Below are 21389 nucleotides of genomic sequence, written 5' to 3' on the forward strand. Positions count from 1 at the left end.
GGGTCTCTTTTAGCTGGTACTCTTTTGCATGCAGGATTTGATTGCATGTAGTCTTTAACTCTGGGAGTATCTCTTTGATGATGTCTTTGACAGTTGATTCTTCCTGGAGATCTTCTTCCTGGGTTTCTGGGACTCCAATGATTCTTATATTGTTTCTGTTGAGTTTATCAAAGACTTCTATTTTCATCTGTTCGCATTCTTTGAGTACTTTTTCCATTGCCTGTTTGTTTGTCTTAAGGTTCTTTTCCAATTTCTTCTGTTGTATTGAGTTTTTCTGCATCACATCTTCCAGGATGCCGATTCTCTCCTCAGCTGCTGATACCCTGTTGGCGAGGCTATCCATTGAGGTTATCAATTGAGCAACCATGTTTTTCAGATCTGTTATTTCAGTTTGGAGTTTTCTGATTTCTGTCTTTGTGTTCTGTTCAGATTGATCTATGCTTTTTTTGAGTTCTACGAACATCTTTCATATTTCTATTCTAAACTCCTTATCTGAGAGGTTAATCAGGTGTTTGGAATTTATTAGGTCATCCGAGCTTTCATCTCCATTCTCTGTGGATGGTGTTTGCCTGCGAGGTTTCCCCATTGTCACGCTTGTAGTGTGGTTTTTCCTGTGTGTTGTGGTGGGGTTCATTGGTTAGAAAGAGTGCATGGCCTCTTCTCTTCACTTCGCAGCCGTGCTCTTCTGTTGCCTCTAGTTGACAGTCCTCAGATTGAAAAAAGGCACAGCAGGGCGGAGCCTCCACAGGCCAGAGACCTCAGCTTATTGGACAGTGACCTCCGCAGCCAGAATGTACTTACTGGGCAGCTTTAAAATGCAGTTTTTTGGAGGTGCACTCCCTAGGCCTCTGAGGAAACCTTCAGGGATTCAGAAACACAGGCAGACCTCTTTGAAAATTTTCAGGTCACACCTGGTGATACTCAGGGGTTACTTTTAACTTTATGCTCAAGAATTACTCTTGACAGGATTGGGGGACCATATGGAATGCTGGGATCGAACTGGCTCAGCCATGTGCAAGGAAAGTGCCCTAATCACCACACTATGACTCTAGCTCTTCTCTCTACACTTTTTTTTTTTTGCTGGCCACTTCAACCCTCTAATCTTTGTTGCAAAGTTTGTTCAGTTTCCAGCTTCTTTCATTAGCTCCTCATTCCTGCACTTTGTATGTATTTTTTTCTCTGCCTGAAGACTCCTGTGTCGCTGGTAAGTGCCAGCCCACCCTTCACCATTGTTCAGACAGCTCCTCTGACACTCTTCATTGATCTCCCCAGTGCACAATTAATGGATCTGTTTTCAGTGCTTTTATGGCATTTTGACTTATATTTTATTTAGCATTCACCTGCAATTTGTATTTATTTATAAGATTGCTTTTCCAAGAATGATCTTCTTCAGGGCAAGAGCTTTGCCATTTTTATCTTCGAATTTAAAATACCTCTAGCTTAGATCCTCACTACACTTAATAAGTGGATGAGAAAATCAAGATTCAGAGAGCTAAATGGCTGTGTCAGGATGGCATCAGGATTTGCTTTTCTAGACTTAGATAGTGGCTAACTAGGCCTGAATTCTAAAGCTTTGGTGGGCTGCAGCAGAATAAGTAGAACTATCAGCAGTGGAAAGATCTGATACCAAAGAGGACAGAATTAAACAAATAGTACATGACATTTGGGAAATGAGAGGATCTGAACAGACAAGATCAATCAGTGTTCCACATGGTCAACATTTGGGTGGGGGTGGGGAGTGAGGGAAAAAGAGAAGGGTCTTGATTGAGAAGCAGAAAACCCAAAGGCAAACAACGTTCAGGAATTCAGGAAATTGAAAGTGGATGATGTTATCAAAAGGCTCTGTGTAACTCTAGGTTCTCAGAGAAATACAACCAGTAAGATATATGTCTGCCCATCTATCCAGACATAAATTAGCATCTTATTCAACTTAGTTCTTGAGACTCACTGAGGAAAGGAGAGGAGAAAAATAAGAAAGAGCAAAGAGAAAGAGAGAAAATAAAGATGTTGATTTGCATCTACTGATGACTAGTGATGTGGGGCATTTTTTCACGTGCCTTTTAGCCATTCCTATTTTTTTTGTAAGGACACATCTAGTTATTTCTTCTCTCCATTTTTTGATAGGGTTAGATTTTTTCTTGTTAAGTTCTGTCAGTTCCTTGTATATCTTAAATATTAACCTCTTATCTGATGGCTATTGAATGAATAATTTCTTCCATTCTGTGAGTGACCTTTGTATCCTAGTCTTGTTTCCTTTGAAATGCAGAAGCTTCGCAGTTTAATGTAGTCCCATTTGTTTATCTCATGATACAGATATTGGCACACATCACAAAGAACAAGATAAACCAGTGCTAGAATGGATGCAGGGAGAAAGGAACTCTCAGTTCTCCTGGTGGGAATGCTATCTAGTCCATCCTCTCTGGAAAGCAATATAGATATTCTGATTGCAGTCAACCACCTTCCAAGCTGCTGTCACTTAAACTCACCCAGAAGCATCTGCGGAAGCCATGTAAACGGAGGTAAGCTGGCACTGCCCAAGAAGTGGGGAGCCAGAGGAGACCGGACACTCTGCCTTGCTCCTCACCACACACATCTCCTAGTCAACAAATCCAAGCACGACATGCAGAAAACATCACACTACAGATGTGACAATGGGGAAACAGTGCAGGCCAACATCATGCACAGATAATAAAGATGGCATCTCTGATGACCCGAAAAGTGCCAACCACCTATTTAACCTCTCAGGTAAGGAGGTTAGAAAAAATGTGGAGGATGTTCGTAGAACTCAAAGAAAGCATAGATCCAGCTGAACAGACCACAAATAAGAATCAAGAGGATATGAAAATTAAAATCAGAAAACTCCAAACTGATATAACAGGACTGAAAAACCTGGTAGGCAAAATGAAAACCTCACTAGAAAGACTCTTCAATAGAGTAACAGCAGCTGAAAAGTGAATCAATGATCTGGAAAATGAGGTATATAACAACTCCATACAACAAGAGAGAATGAAAATGAGCATTAAAACATATAAGACAATAGAAAAAGTCCTCATACATTTTGAACTGTCCTAATATTGAGAATGTATGAGGGAAATGTAGAGCCTGTTTAGGGTACAGGCGGGGGTTGGGTGGGGAGGAGGGAGATTTGGGACTTGGGTGATGGGAATGTTGCACTGGTGATGGGTGGTGTTCCTTTTATGACTGAAACCCAAACACAATCATGTATGTAATCAAGGTGTTTAAATAAAAAAAAATTATGCATTAAAAAAAAAAAAAAAGTCCTCAAAGAATGTGAACAGATGAAAATAAAAGTCTTTGATAAACCCAACAGAAACAATTTAAGAATCATTGGAGTCCCAGAGACCCAGAAAGAAAATATCCAGGAAGAATCAACAGTCAGAAAAATCATTGCAGAGAAACTTCCACAGCTAAAGAGTGCATGTAACCAAATTCTGCATGCCCAAAGAGTTCCAGTTAAAAGATTTTAAAAAACACACCCGAAGATACATCCTAGTCACAATAGCAAATACCACAGATAAGGACAAAATAGTGAAAGTAGAAAGATCAAAATGGAAAATTACATTCAAAGGAGCATCCTTAAGATTTACAACAGACCTGTTGCAGGCAATCCTCAAGGTCAGAAGGCAATGGTGGGATACAGTGACAAAACAAACTGAAAGTTTTGTCTAGAATACAGCACTCTGTCAAACTCACTTTTAGGTTTGAAGGAAGTATACACAGCTTCTTGGATAAACAACAGTTAAGAAACTCTACAGACTCAAAAGCAGCCTTAAAACATAAACTGAAAGGTCTATTTTAAGACAAGATAGACCAACAAACACATCAAAGTCCTACACAAAGATGACACTAAATCCCATGACAATTATCTCTCTCAATATCAATGGACTAAATGTAGGGGTAAGAGACACAGTGACAAAACGGATCAAAAAACTGAATCCCACATTCTGCTGCCTACAAGAAACACATCTGAATAGTCAGAACAATCATAGATCCAAAATCAAAGGTTGGAGGAAAATTATTCAAGCAAAAAACTCCTTTAAAAAAGCTGGAGTGGGGTGCTGGAGCTGTGGCACTAGAAGTAAGGCATCTGCCTTGCAAGCTCTAGCCTAGGAGGGACAGTGGTTCGATTCCCCTGCGTCCAATATGGTCCCCCCTCACAAGCCAGGAGCGATTTGTGAGCTCATTGCTAGGAGTAACCCCTGAGAGTCAATGAGTGTGGCCCCCCAAAAGAACAAAAAACAAAAAACAACAACAACAAAAGCTGGAGTGGCCATATTAATATAAGATGACACATACTTTAGACTTTGAAAAGTTAAAAGACACAAAGAAGGGCATTTTGTAAGGAAGAAATCACTCTCCTAAACATATATGCACCCAATGAGGGACCAGCAAAATATTTAATACAATTGTTGACAAATCTGAAAGAGATCAATAACAATACAACAATAGTGGGAGACCTCAACACTTACTGTCACCCCTCAATAGGTCAACCAGGCTGATACCCAAAAAGAATATACTAGCTCTGAAAAGAGAAATGGAAGACAGTGGCCTATTATATATAGGGCACTCCATCCCCAGAAAAGTGGATACATATTAATCTCCAATGTATATGGATCATTCTCCAGGACAGACAACATGCTGGCCCATAAAACATATATCCATAAAATCAAGAGGATAGAAATTGTACAAACTACCTTCTCATATCACAAGGCACTGAAATTAGAAGTGAACTACAAAGGGACACAGAAGAAAATCTTGAACACCTGGAGATTAAACAGCTTACTACTGGACAACCAGTGGGTCAGAGATGAAATCAGAGAGGAAATCAAAAGATTCTTGGAAACAAATGCAAATAAAGACACAAATTCCTAGAATTTGTGGGACACAGAAAAAGTGGTAATAAAAAATTATAGCTTTGCAAGCATACATCAGGAAGGAAGAAGGGGCCTACATAAATAGCTTAATAAAACAGCTTATAAAATTTAAAAAAGATAAACAAAATGAATCAAAAATAGGTAGGCAGAGGAAATAACAAAGCTCAGAGAAGAAAGCAATGAAGTAGAATTCCCAAATACAATCCAAATGATCAATGAAAGCAAATGTTGGTTCTTTCAAAAAATAAACAAGATTGATAAACCACTAGCAATTCACAAAGAAAGGGAGAAAAAGAAACTTAATAAATTGGATTAGAAATGAAATGGGGGAGATCACTACAGATAATAAAGAGATTCAAAGGGTAGTCAGGGACTACTTTGAGAAACTATGCGACAACACATGAGAACCAGAAGAAATTGATAGATTCTTCAATATGCCACAACACATGAGAATCGGAAGAAATTGATAGATTCTTGGACTCATAAATGTTCATGGCTATATCAGGGTGATCTAGCATATCTAAATAGGCCCATCACTATGAGGAATTTAAAATGTAATTAAAAGTCTTCCGAAAAACAAAAACCCAGGCACAGATGGATTCACTAACAGATTCTTTCAAACTTTTTAAGAAGAACTCCTACATTCCTTTTTCAGGCTCTTTAAGGAAATTGAAGAAACACAAACAATCCCAAATAGTTTTTATCACCATGATAACAAAATCAGACAGAGATGCTGCAAAAAAAGAAAACTACAGACCAATATTCCAATGGGGTCCAATGCCTCATCAAGAAGGTCATACACCATGACCAAGTAGGTTTCATGCCAGGAATGCAAAGATGGTTTTACATATGTAAATCAATGAACATTATTCACCATGTCACAAAAGGAAAAATAAACCCTTATGCTCATATCAATAGATGCAAAGAAAGCCTACAATAAGGTCCAACACCCATTCATGATAAATACTCTCAACAAGATAGGAATGGAAGAAACTTTTCTTAATATAGTCAAGGCCATCTACTACAAGCCAATGGTAAATATTATTTCTCCTTTCTTTCTTTGAATAATATATTGGAGTACCACGAGTGCAAACATGTTCATAGTTGGGTTTCAGTCATAAAAAGAAAACCCCCTTTTACCAGTGCAACATTTCCATCACTAATGCTTCTCTTTTTCCTCCTCTCCCACTCCCTTCCTGTACTTGAGACAGGCATTCTACTTCTCTCACTTACTAACATTGTCATGATAGTTGTTATTGTAATTATTTCTCTAATTGCACTCACCACTCTTTGTGGTGAGCTTCACCTGTCCTTCCAGCTTTCATCTTAATGGTCTCCAGGCATCATTACAATTATGTCTTTTATTTTTCTTAAATCCCACAGCTGAGTGAGACTATTCTGTGCCTATCTCTCTCTCCCTCTGACTTATCTCACTCAGCAAAATAGTTTCTATGTCCATCCATGTATATGCAAATTTCATTACTTCATTTTTTTTCTTTTCTTATTTTTTACTTCATTTTTTTTTCTAACAGCTACATAGTATTTTATTGTGCTGATGTACCACAGTTTCTTTACCCTCTTATCTGTTAGGCATCTGGGTTGTTTCCAGATTCTCACTATCTAGGTGTGCAGAAAGCATTTTTGCATTGGGTTGGCACTAATGTGATGGGATTTTTAATGTCCATTTCTTTTCTATCATTATTTGTGTGTAAGAAGGCCATTGATTTTTGCATGTTAATTTTGTAGCCAGTCACTTTGCTATATGAATCTATTGTTTCTAGAAGCTTTTTAGTAGTCTTTAGGATTTTCTGCAACAATGAGAGCTTGACTTCTTCCTTTTTATCAGGATTCCCTTGATATCTTTTTATTGCCTAGTTGCTATGATCAGTCTTCCAGAACTATGTTGAGTAGGAGCTGTGAGATGAGGGCAGCCTTGTCTTGTACCAGATATTAGAGGAAAGGCTTTTAGTTTATCCCCCATTGAGAATAATATTTGCACGGTCAGATCCAAATGGATTAAAACCTTGATATCAGACCTGAAACCATAAGGTCTATAGAACAATATGGGGTAAGACACCCCATGATATTGATACTAAAAACATATTCATGGAGAAAACAGCACTTTTCAAACAAGTGGAAGTGGAGATAAGCAGATAGGACTATAAACTGAGAAAGAAATAGTAACGAGGATACAGAATTCACCTACAGAATGGAGGAAACTATTCACCCAATACCCATCAGACAAGAGGATAATATCTATGATATACAATGTACTGGCTCAACTTAACAAGAAAGAAAATCATCTGACCCTATCAAAAAATGGGGAGAAGAAATGAACAGACAATTCCTCAAAGAATAAATACAAATGCCCAAAAGGCACATGAAAAAATGTTCCACATCACTAATCACCAGGGAGATGCAAAACAAAACAACAATGAAGCACCATCTCATACCACAGAGTCTGGCACACATCACAAAGAGCAAGAACAATCAATGCTGGTGGGAATGTGGAGAGAAAGTAACTCTCATTCACTGCTGGTGGGAATGGCATTTAGTCCAGCCTTTCTGGAAAAAACATTGAGAATCCTCAAAAACTGGAAATTGAGCTCCATTATGATCCAGCTATACCACTCCTAGCGATATACCCTAGGAACACATTAACACAATGCAAGAATGCTTTCTGCACACCTATATTCATTGCAACGCTATTTACAATAGCCAGAATCTGGAAACAACCCAAATGCCTGACAACAGACGAGTGGGTAAAGAAACTGTGGTACATCTGCACAGTGAAATACTATGTAGCTGTTAGAAAAAAATGAAGTAATGAAATTTGCATATACATGGATGGACATGGAGACTATTATGCTCAGAGGGAGAGAGATAGACATAGAATAGTCCCACTCATCTGAGGGACTTAAGAAAAATAAAAGACTATATGGTAACAATATCTAGAGATAACAGAGATGCAGGCCAGAAGGACCAGCTCATGATATGAGGCTTACAACAATGAGTGGTGAGTGTAGTTAGAGAAATAACTGCACTAACAACTACCATGACAATGATAGTTGGAGAGAGAAATAGAATGCTTATCCTGAAGACAGGCACTGGGGGGAAGAGGGAAATGGAGAACATTGGTGGCAGGAAAGTTACAGTGGTAAAGGATGATGTATATTCGATGACTGAAATTCAACTATAAAATATTTCTGTTATCATGGTGCTTAAAATAAAGAAATTTATATAAAAAGTAATTGCTCATAAAATTAAAAGAAAGAACAGAAAAAAAATAAAGATTTTAGGTTTGTGTGAAGATCAGAAGCAGGAACACCAATGACAGGAGAATATTATTTGTTATCCAGTTGAAGTCAAGTCGAGTCTTGGTCTTAGAAAGCAGAAGCAAAAGCTAATTGCCAGGAGAACCTTGACTGGGGGTCAGAAAGCCATGAACAGAATCAGATGGAAATTGGGGAGAACAGTTGAGATTATGCAAGTTTTTTCTCTTTGCTTCCCAGCTGTGCCATTCTCTAAAAAGTAAAAGTTGCTAAACATGAATACTAATATTTTCTTTGTGTCTTTATACTTTTTCAACTTTATCTGCGTTTTTCTCTGGCTGCATTTTTTTAGTGTTTATTAAAACAAACTAGGGATCTGAAGAGATAGTCCAATGGGTAGGGCACTTGCCTTGCATGCAGCTGACTTGTGTTTGATCCCAGCACAGCATATGATCATGTAAATATATCAGTAGTGTGATCCCTGAGCAGAGAATCAGGAGTAGGCACTGAACACATTCAGGTGTGGCTCAAATTCTCCACTCTCCAAAATAAGTACAAAATAGTACTGAAGGGTTAATTGGCTGGTACTATCTACATTGAACAGAGCAGGACAGCAAGGTACCTACTCATCCAGTCAAGGTCTTTTTAGGTAGAGGGAGATCAGCAACATCTCCTTGGAGTTCTTTCTTTGACTGAGCTTCCTGAACCACACCTGAGTCTCTGGTCTGGGCTTAGGGTTCACCCATCTGCCCACTTCTGACCTGATCTCACAGGAGGTATTAAAATATGCTTCAGCCCTTTATTTTCCCCAGCCTAATTAACTAAAGTGTTTAATAAGTAACAGGGATGTTGCCAGTAATTTAGCACTTCATTAGTAATTTGTTCCATTATAATATGTATCACCAAAATCAACTCAATTTAGACAACCATTTGCTGCCTTCACAAAAGATAATGACTTCTAATTCCAATTACTTGAACATCTTATAAAGCGTCGAAGGTTTGCTACTTTTCACTAAGATGTAGCCCAGGCAGATTTTAAACCTTGCAAAAAAGTAAATAAAACCCATGAAAATTAAACCACAGATAAGCAAATAAAATAAAATAAATTCACCCATGGAACAAACACCCTCAGGGACAATACACCAGAACTGTGCAGGGACAAGCCTTTGTGCTTTTGCATAAAATCAAGCTTATTTCTTATTAATTTGCACTTTGCCTTTTCAAATTCCTAAGGCAGCCAGAAATTCCATCTCTGTATCACAGACATGAAAGTCTTATAGAATCAGAAAACATTGGGAGTTCTCATTTAGTTGATTAAATGCCCCATAATAACATTTAGAAGAATTTTGAAGTCAACCCTATTGTTTGGGACAGAAATAGGTTCACATGAAATCATGAAGCTAGTTAATAGTTAGTGATGGTATTTTTATTTTTTTTCACTAATTTTATGAAGCTGAAAATTATGAAATTTTATGAATTTTTGAAGGTTTGTGATAGCTACATTTGTTAATATCTTCTCAATTAATTTATTTTTATATAAAATATTTCTTTAACCACCGTGATTACAAGCCTGATTGTAGTTGGGTTTCAGTCATAAACAGAACACCCCCTTTTACCAGCGCAACATTCCCACCACCAATGCCTTCCTCCCTCCTTTTCAACCCTTGCCTGTATTTGAAATAGGCATTCTACTTCCCTTACTCATTAAGATTGTCATGATAGTTGTTAGTGTAGGCATTTCCCCAGCTGCACCACTACTCTCTGTGGTGAGCTTCATATTGTGAGCCTGTCCTTCTGGCCCTCATCTCCATTACAATAATAAGAATACAATAATAATAATTACAATTATTTTTCTTAAAACCCATAGATTAATGAGGTTATTCTGTGTCTATCTCTCTCCCTCTGAATTATTTCACTCAGCATAGTAGGTTCTATGTTCATCCACATATTGGAAAATTTCATGACTTCATCTCTCCTGATGGCTGCATAATGTTCCATTGTGTATATGTACCACAGTTCCTTTAGCCATTCAAGTGATTGTATTTGTCTATCTCCCTTGCAGATCCTGGTATAGAACCAAGCACTCAAGTAGGTGAGTGCTCAGTTGCTTAGCTGCAAATTTCTGTGAACACTTCTTCGCTGCTCTCTCTACAGTGTCATATGCTTTTTAAGTAACAAAGATTTAACTATTTAGTGTTGATCAAGTAAGTAGTATAGAAACTATTATGTAATATATTGCATACTTTCATCATTTAATAAAAAGTCATGACTATGATTTAAAAATTTAGATGGAAAAAAAGGTTCCAGGTAAAAGTGATAGCACGGAGCCAGAGACATCAAAGTGCATATCTTGAATGTAGGTCACCCAGGTTTTGTATCTGACCTGAGCATCATTGGGTGCAGTCCTGGCAGTCATTGAGTGATGCCATGTGGCACCAGTGATTCACAGCACTAAAGGATCTGAGCAGCACTTTATACTTGAGCTCTGACATTGAACTCTATTCATTAGGACTCCCTGGGAGGGATACCATGAGATCCTTGGGATCACTGTCCCTTTACCAAAATAATACAAATTAATAATTTATTTAATTAATAAATCAATAAATACATAATTATACAATTAATAAATTAAATTAATTAATAATATGATTTATAAATTAAAAATAAAGGTAGAGAGTTGTGACAGGAGACCAAGACTCCAACTAAAATGAAAGGGGCATCTCACCATTTTAATCATTCATTTACACAGCAGTTATTTTCTGAGCACCTAGTATGCACTAAGAGCTGGGCTACAGATTGAGGATTTAGTGATAGACAAAGCAGACATGGGGCCTATACTCTTAAAGTTTTCATTCTAATAGGGCCATTTTAGAAGTGGACGCATCATTCTAACATAGTGACAGCAGAAAGAACTTAAGACGTAAAATATGGCAGTTTTTATGGAAGAAGTGATGTGAAGGGTGGTACCTATCTCAGCCTTACAGACAAACCTGGTATGTTAATGACACATGAACAGATAAGCCTAATGAGATTGGTTTATGGAATGCAGAGATGTGCATATGTGTGACACAGTCTGCAGGCACACACAGGCAACAGAGCTGTTCCTAGACTTGACTGTTTCTCTTTAAATGTTCTGCTCTCCTAGGTTTTAAGGATTTAGGATTTGTCATGCTTTGAAAAACAGTGTCTTGGAGAACTATTGCTGCATAACAAGCCACTCCAAAATTCAGTTACTTAAATCACCAAGTATTATGGTATATGAGTGGGTGGATCAGCTGGATAGTTGTTTTCCTAGCAGTTGGGCTCTGTCACATGACTGGGAATGCTCTGGATTGACTGGAATGGACTTTCCTTTACACAGCTCTTAACCTCCAATGATATGAATATTATAAAAAAAACATAGAAATAGGAAAGTTTTTTTATGTTTAAACCTAGGACTGACATGTTCTTGGTGTTCCACATTGCATAGGCCAGATACACTAGGTGCCAATACAGGCAAATTGAGTACTTTTTTGTGGGAAGAGCTGCATATCCATGTTGCAAAGGATATAAATTTGGGAAAGGAAGAAAGTGAAAATGTTTATTATAATTATCTTTCTACAACTAGCACGTTTGAAAGCACTGAAAATTCAGTCTTTCCTCAAATACTTTATTTTTTTGTTTTTGGTGGCCTCTCACCTCCCTATGAATGTACAAATCCACACCTATGAAAAGGACACAGCTTTCAGGCCACTATGGCTTTCTTTCACTTCTTTTATCTTCCTAGTTTCATAGAGTGGAATCAGGCAAGCAAGACTCAGAAGAGTATATCTCCACTGAGCAACTTTATTGACTGTAGTTGTATCAATCACCGATATTGATCGATCTACCCAGATCAAGGAATGCATCAAAACAGAGTAGTTGGCAGGATTCCGTGTCTGCTGAGAGTGGCATTTGTGTGGATGTTCCTATAATCAATATTGAATGTAGTCTAGGTGCCAGGATGAGTTTGGGATCACTGCTAACAAAAACTTGAGCCCAGAAGAAAAGAGACAGACTTGGGGTGCTTTTACTCTTGTAAGAAATAAACACTGTTGTCAGTGTGGAGAAATAGCACAGTGGGAAGGGTGTTTGCTTTGCTCACAGTCAACCCGGGTTTTATTCTTGGCATTCCATATAGTTCTTCAAGTACCACCTGAGTGATTCATGAAAGCAAGGCCAGAAATAACCCTTGAGAACCACAGGTGTGGCCCCCAAAAAAGAGAAAGAAAGAAACACAGCAGGGGAAAAATAAACGCCTAAAGGCAACCTATACTGAGAACTGGTCTTCAATAGGAAGTTTACCACTGGGAAGTAGGGATGAGAATGGGGGGCCACTGGGACAGTGAAGGGAGGAAACACTGGTGGAGGGTGTGGTGCTGAAACGCTTTATGCAAGAAATCCTACATCAGCAGTTTTGGAAACCGCAGTGCTAAAATAAAATTAAAATAAACAACAAAAACATTCTCATGTACTGGCAGTTTATCACCAGTCATGGGAAGATGTACTAAGTCCCATTCTCAACTCAAAAAATGAAAGCCAGCCTTTCTTGGGTGAAGGTAAAAAGCCTTTTCTATCTGCTGCTACCATATTTTATATCTTCAAGATCTGCCTCCTAGGGAATTCACATTTTCTAAACTTTGCTCTAGGAGAAAGATCTCTTTTCCTCAGTTTCAGTTACAGCATTTGAGAATGGCTATTGTGGAAAATGCTGCAAGGAAAATGCAAGTGAAATTATGACTTAGATATCCTGATTTCAGTTCTCTTGAGTAGACACTTAAAGATAGGATTACTGAATCAATCATATGGTAGTTCTAATTTTAATTTTTTGAGAAAGCTCCACACTTTTCCATAGCAACGGTACCATTTCATATTTCTACCAATAGTGCTTTGGTACCAATTTATATTTTCACAAATAGTGGATATGGTTTTAAATTTTCCATATCTTCAGGAAAAAGTGTGCTTTTGTGGGACAGGTAAAAACTATTTAATTGGGGGTTAGGTGGTATTGTTTTATGATTTAAATTTGCATTTTTCTTTTTTTAATTTCATACTTTATTTAAGATCAGTTACAAAAATGTTTATCGTTGAATTTCAGTCATCGAATGTACACCACCCTTCACCAGTGTAACTTTCCCGCCATCAATATTCCCCATTTCTTTCGTTCCCTCCACTGCCTTCCTGTCTTCAGGACAAGTATTCTATTTCTCACTATCATTGTCATGATAGTTGTTAGTGCAGTTATTTCTCTAACTGCACTTACTAATCTTTGAGGTAAGCTTCATATCATGAGCTGGTCCTTCCAGTCTGCATCTCTGTTATCTCTGGGTATTGTTATTATACAGTCTTTTCTTTTCTTTTCTTTTACTTTTTTTTTTTTTTGATTTTGGACCACACCTGGTGACCCTAAGGGGTTACTCCTGGCTATGCACTTAAAAATTGCTCTTGGCAGGCACGGGGAACCATGTGGGATGCCGGGGATTGAACTCAGGTTTATCCTGGGCAGCTGCGTGCAAGGCAAATGCCCTACCACTGTGCCATCAATTTGGCCCCTCTTTTATTTTTTTTAAATCCCACAGATGAGTGAGACTATTCTGTGTCTATCTCTCTCCCTCTGACTCACTTCACTCAGTATGATAGTCTCCATGTTCACCCACATTTACCTTATGACTGGATAGTATTCCATTGTGTAGATGTACTACAGTTTCTTTAGCCACTCATCTATTCTTAGGCACCTGGGTTGTTTTCATATTCTAATGATTGTCAATAGTGCTGCAACGAACATAGGGGTGCAGAGGGCATGTTTTTTTACTGTTAATTTAAAAATAAATTCATTTTTTATGTAAAATCTTTCTTTAAGCACCATGATTACAAGCATGATTGTAGTTGGGTTTCAGTCATAAACAGAACATCCTCCTTCACTAGTGCAACATTCCCACCACCAATGCCCCTCTTTCTTCCTTGCCTTTATTTGAGACAGGCATTCTACTTCTCTCACTCATTAAGATTGTCATGATAGTTGTTAGTATAGTTTTCCCTAGGTGCACCACTACTCTTCTTGGTGAACTTCATATTGTGAGCCAGAGAGCATTTTTGTATTATGTTTTTTGTGTTCTAAGGATATATCCCTTTTAGTGTCATTGCTGGATCATATGGAAGCTCAATTTCTAGATTTTTGAGGAATATTCATATTGGACTAGATTGCATTCTCAATAGCAGAAATGAGAGTTCTGTTCTCCCCGCATCTATAACAGCACTGGTTGCTCTTGTTCTTTGTGATGTGTGTCAGTCTCTATACCATGAAATCATACGTCATTGTTTTTATGATTTGCATCTACCTGATGATTAGTGATGTGAAGTATTTTTAATGTGCCTTTTGGACATCTGTGTTCTTCTTTAAGGAAGAGTCTGTTTATTTTATGTTCCCATTTTTTGATAGAATTAGTTGTTGTTTTTTTTTTTTTTTTTAGTTTTGTCTGAACCTTGTATATTAGCCTCTTATCTGATGTGTATTGGGTGGCCTTTATCCTAGTCACTGTTTCATTTGATGTGCAGAAGCTTTCCAGCATAATATAGTCTCATTTGCTTATCTCTGCTTCCACTTGTTTGAACAGTGGTGCTCAAGATGCCTTTAGTCTCAGTGCCATAGAGTGTTTTGTGTATGTTTCAGGTTTGATATCAGGGCCTTTAATCCACTTAATTTGACCTTTATACCTGGTGATAGAAATATGAATTATGGGTCCGGAGAGATAGTATAGCGGTGTTTGCCTTGTAAGCAGTCAATTCAGGACCTAAGGTGGTTGGTTCGAATCCTGGTTTCCCATATGGTCCCCTGTGCCTGCCAGGAGCTATTTCTGAGCAGACAGCCAGGAGTAACCCCTGAGCACCACCGGGTGTGGCCCTCCCAAAAAACAAACAAAGAAACAAAAAAAAAAGAAATATGAGTTAGCTTTATTGCATGTGACTGATCAGTTGTTCCTATAATACTTGCTGAAGAGGTTTTCCTTGCTCCATTTTGCATTTCTTGCCCCTTTATCAAAGATTAATTGATTGTGTGTTTGGAGGGCATCCTCTGAATATTCAATTTTATTCTATTGATCTGAGGGTCTGTCTTTATTGCAATACCATGCTGTTTTAATGACTATTGATTTATAGTACAATTTAAAGCTGGGGAAAGTGATGCTTCCCTTTTTCTTTTTCCTAAGGGTTGCTTTAGCTATTCCTGGATGTTTATTGTTCCACATGAATTTCAGGAGTGTTTGATCCAATTCTTTGAAGAATGTCATAGGTATCCTTAGAGGAATTGCATTAAGTCTGTACAAAGCTTTGGGGAGTATTGCCATTTTAATGATGTTAGTCCTGCCAATCCATGAACAGGGTGTTTTCATTTCCATGTGTCCCCTTTTATTTCTTTGACTTTTATTTAGTTGACTTCAAGGTATTTGAGTTTGTGTGGTAATAATGTGAATGGTATTGTTTTTTAAATGTCCATTTCTTTTATATAATAATTGGTGTATAAGAAGGCCATTGGTTTTTGCATGTTAATTTTGTAGGCTGCCACTTTGCTATATAAATCTGTTGTTTCTAGAAGCTCTTTGGCAGAGTCTTTAGCATTTTCTAAATATAGTATCATATCATCTGCAAAACTTGAGAGCTTGACTTCTTCCTTTTTATCGGGATGCCCTTGATATTTTTTCTTGCCTAATTGCTATGGCAAGTACTTCCAGTACATGTTAAATAGGAGTGTTAAGAGAGGACAGCCTTGTCATGGGCCAGATTTTTGAAGGAAGTCTTTTAGTTTTTCTCCATTGAGTGTAATATTTGCCATGGGTTTGTGGTAAATGGCCTGACTTTATTGAGAAAAGTTCCTTCCATTCCCATTTTGTTGAGAGTTTTGTTTTAATCATGAATGGGCTTTAGACCTTCTCAAATGCTTTATCTGCATCTATTGATATGATCATATGTTTTTTAAATTTTATTTAGTTGACAAAATGTATTACATTGATTGACTTGCATAAGTTAAGTTATTCTTGCATCTCTGGAATGAAAACTTACTTGCTCATGTTGTATGACAGTCTTGATGAGATGTTGAATCCTTTTTGCTAGGATTTTCTTTTCTTTTTTTTTCTTTTATTTTAACTTCTGACTGTGAGACATCTTCACATTTATTAAACAGCAGCAAAAGTTTATAATAATTTAAGGGAGCAAAAAGTTCAGCACTGAGAATGAATACGTAGAACTTCAAAGTCCTTTGGCTCCGGGCCGGGTTCATTCCGCGAGTCCAACCTCTGATTGGCTGAAAGAGACACAGCGGAGAGACGCTTCAGCTGCCACAGCCAGATGGGCCACCACCATCTTACATTCGGGTAAGACTCTGCTGGCCTCCTCTACGCAGGTGCACACCTGCTAGGATTTTATTGAGCATCTTTGCATCTGTGTTCATCAGGGATATTGGTCTGTAGTTTTCTTTTTGCGGCATCTCTGTTTTTGGATGATGTTAGCTTCATTAAAACTATTTGAGTGTGATTCTGTCTCTTCAATGTTCTGTAAGAGCCTGAACAGTATTGGCAGTAGGTCCTTTTGAAAGATTTTAAAAAATTCATTAGTGAATCAATCTGGGCCTAGGATTTTATTTGTGGGAAAATTTTTTTTACTACCATTTTAATTTCATTAATAGTTATGGGTTTATCAGGTATGCTAGATCATTTTGGTTCAATCTTGAGAGGTTATAAGAGTCCAAGAATTTTTCCATTTCTTTCAGGTTCTCTTGTGCTATGGCATAGAGTTTCTCAAAGTAGTCTCTGATTACCCTTTGAATTTATGTAGTATCTGTAGTAATACCCGCATTTTAACTTCTAAATAGGTTTATTAAATATCTCTCCCTTTCTTTGTGAGTTTTATTAGTGGTTTATATGTCTTGCTGATTTTTTCAAAGAACCTATTCTTGTTTGCATTGATTTTTTAGTGTCTTTTTGGATTTACAATTCATTGATTTCTGCTCTTAAGTTTTATTATTTCCTTCCATCTGCATATTTTAGTTCATTTTGTTTACCATTTCTATTTTATAAGCTATGATATTATTTTATTATTTTGTAGACCCTTTCTTCCTTCATGATGAATGCTTGCAAAGCTATACATTTTCCTCTTAGTAATGCTTTTGCTGTGCCCCCAAAATTCTAAGAATTTATATCTTTATTCTCATTTTTTCCAGGAATTTATTGATTTTCTCTTTGATTTGTCCCTGATCTACTATTGTTTAGTAGTGAGATGTTTAATTTTTAGGTGTTAGGTTTTCCTCTTTGTTTGTAATTCACCTTTAATTTCAGTGATTATGATCTTAAAAAGGTAATTTATACAATTTTATACTCTTTATTTTATGAAGATATAGTTTATGAGTCAACATGTGCTTTATCCTGGAGAATGACCATGTGCATTGAAGAAGAATGTGTATCCAGTTTTCTGGGTATGGAGAGTTCTCTATATATCTACTAAGCCACTTTCTTCCATTTCTCCCTTTAAAATTAGTATATTCTTGTTAGGTTTTACCTGGTTGACCTACCAAGGGGCAGTGTTGAAGTCTCTCATTATTATTGCATGCTGTTTGTCTGTCAGCAATTTTATTAAATTTTTTCTGGTCCCTCATTGGTTATGTATATGTTTAGGAGTGTGATTTCTTACTGTACATATCTGTTGATTGTAAAGAAATGTCCATCTCTGTCCCTTATAACCTTTTCAAATCTAAAGTCTGTGTACCTGATATTAATGTGGCCACTCTAGCCTTTTTAAGGGAGTTGTTTGCTTGAATAATTGTCCTCCAACCTTTGAGTTTGAGCCTATGTTTGCTTTTACTATTCAGATGTATTTCTTGTAGGCAGCATAAGGTTCAATTCGGTTTTTGATTCATTCTGCTATGCTGTGTCTTGTAATTGATGTATTTATTTCATTGTTACTGAAGGGGTAATTGTCATGGGATTTAATATCATATTTATGTAGGAGTTTGGTTTGTCTGTTGGTTTGTCTTGTCTTAAAGTAGCGCTTTCTTTGTTTTTGTTTCTTGGCCACACCCGGTGACACCAGGAGTTACTCCTAGCTATGCTCTCAGAAATTGCTTCCAGCTTAAGGGACCATATGGGTCACCAGGGGATTCAACCGTGGTCTGTCTTGGGTCAGCCATGTGCAAGGCAAATGCTACGCCACCATGCTATCACTCTGGCTCCCTTTCAGTTCATCTTTTAGGGCTGGGTTTGAGTCTTTAATATTTCTAAGCTGCCATTTATCCATGAAGCTGTGTATCCTTCCTTTAAACATGAATGTATGTCTGGCTGGGTGACTTATTTTTGGATACATTTTGTTGAGTTTTGTCACTATATCCCACCACTACCTTTGGGTCTTGAGGGTTTCTTATGACAATCTGCTGTAAATCTTTAGAATGATCCTTATATATAATTTTCTTTTTTTGATTCTGCTACTTTCATTATTTTATCCCTGTCTGTGAAATTCATCATCATGATTAGGATGTGTCTGGGGGTGCTTTTCTTTGAATCTCTTTAGCTGGATCTCTTCGGGCATGCAGGATTTGGTTGCATGCAGTCTTTAGCTCTGGGAGTTTTTATGCAAACATGTCCTTGACTATTGATTCTTCATGGGAATTTTCTTCCTGGGACTCCAATTCTTAAGTTGTTTCTGTTTAGTTTATCAAAGACTTATTTACATCTGTTCACATTCTTTGACGGTTTTTTCCATTATCTACTCATTTGTTTTCTTTCCCAATCTCTTCTGTTGTATGTAGTTTGTTATGCAACTCATCTTCCAGCACACTGATCTGTCTCAGCCTCTGTTACTTTATTGGCGAGGCTATTCAGTGAGGTTTTCATTTGCTTACCAAGTTTTTCAGTCCTATTATTTTAATTTGGAGTTCACTCATTAATGCTCTTTTATTCTCTTTCTTCTTATTTGTGGTTCATATGGTTATTCTAGGCTTTCTTTGAATATTATGAGCATCCATCATATTTCATCTCTAAAGTCCTTATCTGAGAGTCTAAATAGGTGGTTGGTACTTTTCAGATCATCTGCACTTACATCTTCCTTTTCCTTGCATAGTAGAGGCCTGCATTGTCTCCCCATTGTCATTCTTCCAGTGTGGTGTTTTAAATGTGATGTGTTGGGGTTCATTGACTTGAGAAGAGCATGACCAGGAGCAGAGTGGCTTCACTTCTCTGGCTCTGTCCCTTAGGTCGGGGTTCACTATTTGGGGGAGATGTGCATTCTGGGTCCTGCTGCCAGGGGAGTTGGCTCTGCTCTTCAAAGCAGAGTCTGCTCACCTGCGGGTGAAGTGTAGACAGGGGAGCAGATCTAAATTTTCATTTTTTCTAATGCTTAATGATACTATCATTTCTTATTGTTTTATTTCATATCTCTATGAATGGACTCTATAGAAAAAAAGAACCTTATAGCCAAGCCTTACAGAGAAAACAAGCCAATACATATTAAATATGGAGGTGCTTGTCATAAATGAGAGGGGCAACAAAAGTACTACTTCAAAAGACCCACTGCTACAGGAATATTGCCTATGTAATACCTAAAGAGTCTTAAAAAAACACACAAGAATATCTCATCTTATGTACTGTAGTTAGAATATTTCACAATAGCCATTTTCTTTTGGCCAGCAGTCACCTAAGAGTCCTCATTTCAAGCTTCTCCTTCCTTCTCCCTTGCTGCATCTTCCTCCAAGGTTCAGGTCTAGCTCATATGTCTGACACAGGCCTTTCTTGCAAGGAAAGGGGAATGGAATTAGCAGTAGTAGAATTTCTTTGATATCTAGTGTGTTCTCTCATGGGAACCTCACTGAAGATGATAGAAAGCAAACAAGGCAGCTGGCATTTGCTCTTTTCTCCTCCCATTAGCACACGGACAGAAGTTTTCTAGGGTAGGAATTAAATCTTCCATTGCCAGATTGCACTGTGGAAATGTGGGTCCCTCAATATTACTTGAACAAGCAGTTGCAAGTCAGATATGTTGGAATATCAGCAACACAAGATTTTCTGGGAACTGGCTTACCCTGATGATAGCTCTGGCATTGGACTAGAAATGCCATTTTCTGTCTTGTAATGGGTGTAACTATTGACCTAGAAGTTTGTAGTTTAGGATTTTTTATGGAATATTTTACCTTTCTTTGGACCCCAGGAAGGTCTTCTCCCCATCCATTTACCCTCAGTGGATAGCTTGTCAGAAAGCTGCTGTTAAGTAGAAAGCAGAGGAATCATTGACTTATTTTCTCCAGTTTGTACACAGCATCTAAGTAAACTTGCTCAAACCACTGCTGGTAAGCCCCCATTGCTACTGACACATTATTAAGAAGGACAAAGTGGGAGTCCCTTTTGTTCCTTGCCATCTCCAAAGGAACAAACAACTCAGCTGTCTCACAGTGAGGTTAGATGTATTCCCTCTGGCCACATCACACAGATCGAACTCCAAAACCCATGTCTTTTTGGATGCTACCTTCTAGGAAAAATTTCCAGAATGGAATCCTTTTGTGCTCTGGTCCTGCTCAGCTCTGGGTGAGTAGTATCACTCCTACCAATATCCCTTCTCTCCTTCAAGATCTGACCGGATCAGAGTCTGACTGGATGCCAGTGCTGAGAAGGGCTGGGCAGGCAGGTCAGTGTCATGTGGGAAGATGATTCAGTGATTCTTAGCCTCTGGAACAGGCGCTCCAGGAGGATGGGGGATGTAGGAGCAGGGTAAGGAGTCATATCACATCAAAGCCTTCCCTTGGACAGCAGCTTGGGAAACTGTTCTTCTTCAGGTGCCAGCTTCTCCCCAGAACTCTGAGACTCAGGACCCTCTTATGTCTTTCTCTTTTGCCCAAGCATTGACCAGAAGGACAATGCTGCCTTGTTTGTTTCTGAACAGTGATTTCTGAGTGGCCTCTTGTTTGGGGGCCCAGAGAGCAATAAAGAGCATTGAAGGAAGCAAGAGAGCACTGGCTTGGAGCTGGGCTGCAGTTTCTTTCTGTGACCTGGCAAGTGATCCTTTGATCTAGGGCATAGGGCCTGCTAGAAGATGGGAGTCAGAGAAGGGAACTTGGCTTTCAGAGTCTGGGAGTCTGTTATTAGATTTAGCCATAACAGATCTTCTGGAGTCCTCAGAACTTTTGGGGAGGAGGTCCTGAATTTGGAGGTGCTTAACCTGACCTGACATGTGA

Source organism: Suncus etruscus, chromosome 8 (assembly GCF_024139225.1).
Source record: "Suncus etruscus isolate mSunEtr1 chromosome 8, mSunEtr1.pri.cur, whole genome shotgun sequence".
NCBI classification, from domain to species: Eukaryota; Metazoa; Chordata; class Mammalia; order Eulipotyphla; family Soricidae; genus Suncus; species Suncus etruscus.